Here is a 5000-nt window from a genome sequence, read left to right on the forward strand (position 1 = left end):
GCGTATCGGTCCGGCCGGGCGCGCCGCACCCAGGGTCCTGCATTGGGTGCGGCGGGCTGGGGCGTATCGGTTCGCGGGCCGCCTGCCGCTGGCGCGGGCGCTGCGATGGGTGCCGCCTCCGTGCGCGCGGGAGCGGCGGGGGAGGCGGGGGAGGCGGCGGCGGCGGCGGCGGCGGCGGCGGCGGCCGGGCGCGCATTGTTCGGCCGCTCTACAGCGTATCGCGTTGGCGGCCGGAGATGGGTGCCGTGATGGGTGCCAGGCGGACGGTGTCGGCCCACCGGTCGGCGCGTCGCGTGGAGGCGGCGGTGTCGGGCGGTCAACGGTACGTTTTCGCCGTCCCCCCCGGCGTGTGGTAACACAGCGTCCACCGCCGTACGGTGAACGACAATACCGCTAAACAATGGATGTGAAATAAAATATAATAACACATGATGCTTCGCAAGAAAATAGACTTGGGATAGGGTGTGTCGTTGGCAAGTCCCCGGGGCGGCTAGTGTGGGTGGTGATAAGTCTGTAGACAGCGAACTAGACGGCAGCAATAAATAAATGCCATATAAAGAAGGGGAGAATGGTGGCAGCACACCGACGTATGTTACATACGACAGCGCCATCTGTGAAATAGCCAGGCCACTAGGGCGTCTATTTGGGGACGCCACCATACCGCCCCCTGTGGGACGACGTTGACAGTGCCACCGAGGGGCACAAGAACGACATCTCTCGGAATGTGACGACACTACATTGACATGCAGCCCAGATACGACACCTCCATCTACAGGAAGTGAACGCAACAACGCCAACCACACAGCATCGCCACCTATGAAAATACGACGAAACCACATGCAATACAGCCATCTACGCGAATCTGGCAACACTACATCCACCATGTCGAGCGCACCACAAACAATAACGCCATCTAGGCCTCCTGCAACGGCGATACCGCCATCTATGAGACGCCAAGCTGAATACGACATCGCTGGGCGCACAGTACACATTGTCCGACGCCACCCACAAAGACGGCATCCTCTGTCCACCACGAAGTCGTCGACCGACAATCACGCCACCCGCACCCGTACGTGCCCCACCCCACCCACCAAAATCGCAAGTCCAGCGGATGAACGGCGGACGTTTCCCGCACTCGTAAGTTGCAATCCACACCTATATCTTGCGTTTCATGAAGAGTTTTATCCAATATTCGACATTCCCGCTGTCCCTAAACGTGCTCTAAGTCTGTGCGCGACCGCGTCGCTCACTGTACGGATTCCGATGCTGAGCGATCAGCTATGGGCCGCCCCATCCACGTCGGTCCCCGTGGGCGTTGCACTCGCAGTCGCAAAGACTCTGGGCAATGGCTATGTGCGCTCCGCAATATATTACTGGGACGAGTAATGAGGGTCCGAGCCCCCAGTGTGGGGAAAGTGTTTCGCAGCCCTGACCCACCGGCACGGTGTTGCGTCCCCCCACCTCAAACATGTGACGTAGTCACACCACCGGTTTTGACTAATAGACAGAATGTTTATAATCATATGCCATACACCGGGGGACGATGCCGCGAGGTGTAGCTAGCTAGTGCAGTCGCACCGCTACTACTGTACAGAGATAGAACAGGCATTGACTATACATACATTAAGCTTATACGCGGCGGTGCTTAGTAATACGCGCAGTCATCGGAATATAGATAACACATACAACTGTCCCTATACATGCTGAACGTCTGTGCACACAATGTCAACCACACGTCACCCACACACTCCATCACCCACTAGTCTATGCCTGTAACAGACGCAGACACAACATCTAAGTACCAGCATGGAACAACATCCAGTGCATCCTCTCGGCCACAGTACACCATCCACACTATGATAACCAGACCGGGACGTCGAACCAGAAAACTGAATATCCCACTCTTCCTACAACCACCATTGCTCAGATACGCCACCAACACCCACACATGTCCTACACAGGGGTGCACCCAACAGCACCACACTGCCGCATCTCACAGCACATAAACAATGGCAGGAATGAAAGACACAGGTGTGCCACTCCTTTGCCACAAACACAGAACGGGCGCGCCACCTGCCATGAGCCACAAGTGCAACTGACGTGACATATCTGATAGTGCCTCAGGCGTCCACTTACTACCATCACTATCAACGAACCTCGCCACCCCACCCCCCCCCCACACACACCATCCCTTAACCCAACTTCTGCCTTAACCTAACCCAACTTCTGCCTTAACCTAACCCAACTTCTGCCTTAACCTAACCCAACTTCTGCCTTAACCTAACCCAACTTCTGCCTTAACCTAACCCAACTTCTGCCTTAACCTAACCCAACTTCTGCCTTAACCTAACCCAACTTCTGCCTTAACCTAACCCAACTTCTGCCTTAACCTAACCCAAGTTGCGCCTTAACCTAACCCAAGTTGCGCCTTAACCTAACCCAAGTTGCGCCTTAACCTAACCCAAGTTGCGCCTTAACCTAACCCAAGTTGCGCCTTAACCTAACCCAAGTTGCGCCTTAACCTAACCCAAGTTGCGCCTTAACCTAACCCAAGTTGCGCCTTAACCTAACCCAAGTTGCGCCTTAACCTAACCCAACTTCTGCCTTAACCTAACCCAACTTCTGCCTTAACCTAACCCAACTTCTGCCTTAACCTAACCCAACTTCTGCCTTAACCTAACCCAAGTTGCGCCTTAACCTAACCCAAGTTGCGCCTTAACCTAACCCAAGTTGCGCCTTAACCTAACCCAAGTTGCGCCTTAACCTAACCCAAGTTGCGCCTTAACCTAACCCAAGTTGCGCCTTAACCTAACCCAAGTTGCGCCTTAACCTAACCCAAGTTGCGCCTTAACCTAACCCAAGTTGCGCCTTAACCTAACCCAAACCTAACCTACGTTGCGCCCTAACCTAACCTACGTTGCGCCCTAACCTAACCTACGTTGCGCCCTAACCTAACCTACGTTGCGCCCTAACCTAACCTACGTTGCGCCCTAACCTAACCTACGTTGCGCCCTAACCTAACCTACGTTGGGCCCTAACCTAACCCACGTTGCGCCCTAACCTAACCCACGTTGCGCCCTAACCTAACCCACGTTGCGCCCAAACCTAACCCACGTTGCGCCCTAACCTAACCCACGTTGCGCCCTAACCTAACCCACGTTGCGCCTTAACCTGCCCTGTAATTGTTAGTTATATGAATCTAGGAATTCGTGTAGCGTTGCCTAATTGCAACCATCTCAACATAGTTCACTTCGCGCACACTGTGGTGTTCTGCGTATTGATTCATTTTACGGTGCGTACCCTCACATCTTGCGAGTGTTGCTTACTTTCCACATGGTCCCGCTATCCACTGTATTGTGTACTGCAATAGGACGTATATCGCCCCCGCCCCCCCCCCCCTCCCCTCCTGTCACCTCTAGCTCGTCGGTCAGGAGTTCGCGTGTTGAATGCGCTTCGCAGCTGTGCAATGGCATTCGCATACGTACGCTGGCCACCTTCCACGTGTTCTTTCGTGCACACGTCGCAGCGTGTATGTATGCTGATGGAGTGCGTCGTGACACACAACATCCAGGCATGCAAGACTCGTAGAAGTCGCAAATGTAGATGGATGTCTACGTTTGCTGCCCAAGTTACGCAAATGAACTGGAAATCCGTTGTTGCGCGGTTGTTCGCGCTGGAGGTGAATCGTTGATATCGACGATCGGTACAGGTATTAACCGGTTGCTTCAGCGACACCCGTCATACCCACGAACGTGAGTGGGCATGTGGGTATGAAGCGATACGCGGCGGTGGCTGGGTGGGACCGTCCCCGGCCGGTGAGGGGGGGGCGCCCGGCGTGCTGGCCGCGCGCTGCGTGGGCGCATGCGCGGCAGCCGGCTGGTGGGGGCGCCCAGTGGCAGGCGCGCCGGCTGACGGAGGCGGCAGGCGGCGCATCTGCGTGCCGGCGCACCCAGCGCGCGGCGCCGTGCGGCCAAAGTGGGTCCTCCCGGGCCCGGTGCGAAGCGCGGTGGACATCTGCAGTGTGCTGGTCCGATTGAGGACTGTGTGCGTTGAGGATGCGCCGCCGCCCGGCACTCGGCGCCGCGACGCCGTCTGCTGCTCGGTCGCCCCCGCGGTTCTCGCAGGTGGTTTGTATCGCAGCTGTGCGGATGTGTTGGCGCGTGCGCTGTGCTGGGAGAGTTCGCTTTGGCACCCAAGTGGGGCTCTGCCCCTCTGTGGCGCTGGCGTTGGAGCTGCCCGGTCACTGTTTGTGGCCGCGTGTTGTCTCCCGCCGGCAACACCACGACAGCACGCTCCCGGGCCTCTGTCGGCAGCGGCAAGCTCAGTTGGGAGCACGGGTGGTCGCACTGAAAGCGTCTACTCGCCTATCTCCGGGCGATTGCGCCTCTCTCGAACCCGACCAAGTACTTAGGACGGCGCTGCGCGCCGCCGGGACCTGAGAGGGTTTCGAGGTGTATCGTGCAGGGGAGCCCAGCCTCCTCCTGTTTGCAGAATAATTGAGCGGACGCTTGCGTGTTCGCGCGGGCCCCCGGGACACACTCCCGGGCGGCCGGCTGCTCAGCTCTAGTTGACGCAGCTCCCTGGTTGATCCTGCCAGTAGTCATATGCTTGTCTCAAAGATTAAGCCATGCATGTCTCAGTACAAGCCGCATTAAGGTGAAACCGCGAATGGCTCATTAAATCAGTTATGGTTCCTTAGATCGTACCCACGTTACTTGGATAACTGTGGTAATTCTAGAGCTAATACATGCAAACAGAGTCCCGACCAGAGATGGAAGGGACGCTTTTATTAGATCAAAACCAATCGGTCGGCTCGTCCGGTCCGTTTGCCTTGGTGACTCTGAATAACTTTGGGCTGATCGCACGGTCTTCGTACCGGCGACGCATCTTTCAAATGTCTGCCTTATCAACTGTCGATGGTAGGTTCTGCGCCTACCATGGTTGTAACGGGTAACGGGGAATCAGGGTTCGATTCCGGAGAGGGAGCCTGAGAAACGGCT

The 5000-nt window shown here is 56.6% G+C and overlaps 1 non-coding gene across 1 annotated transcript in view; it reads left to right on the forward strand.

Moving 5' to 3' along the window:
* The first annotated feature begins 4577 nt into the window (after nt 1-4577).
* Nucleotides 4578-5000, forward strand: part of LOC126196972 (small subunit ribosomal RNA) — a 1909-nt gene continuing 1486 nt past the window's right edge. Inside the window, exon 1 of the ribosomal RNA XR_007539389.1 lies at nt 4578-5000. This exon is cut by the window's right edge and continues 1486 nt beyond it. This is a non-coding gene — a ribosomal RNA (small subunit ribosomal RNA).

The sequence above is a fragment of the Schistocerca nitens genome, chromosome 7, assembly GCF_023898315.1.
Source record: "Schistocerca nitens isolate TAMUIC-IGC-003100 chromosome 7, iqSchNite1.1, whole genome shotgun sequence".
NCBI classification, from domain to species: Eukaryota; Metazoa; Arthropoda; class Insecta; order Orthoptera; family Acrididae; genus Schistocerca; species Schistocerca nitens.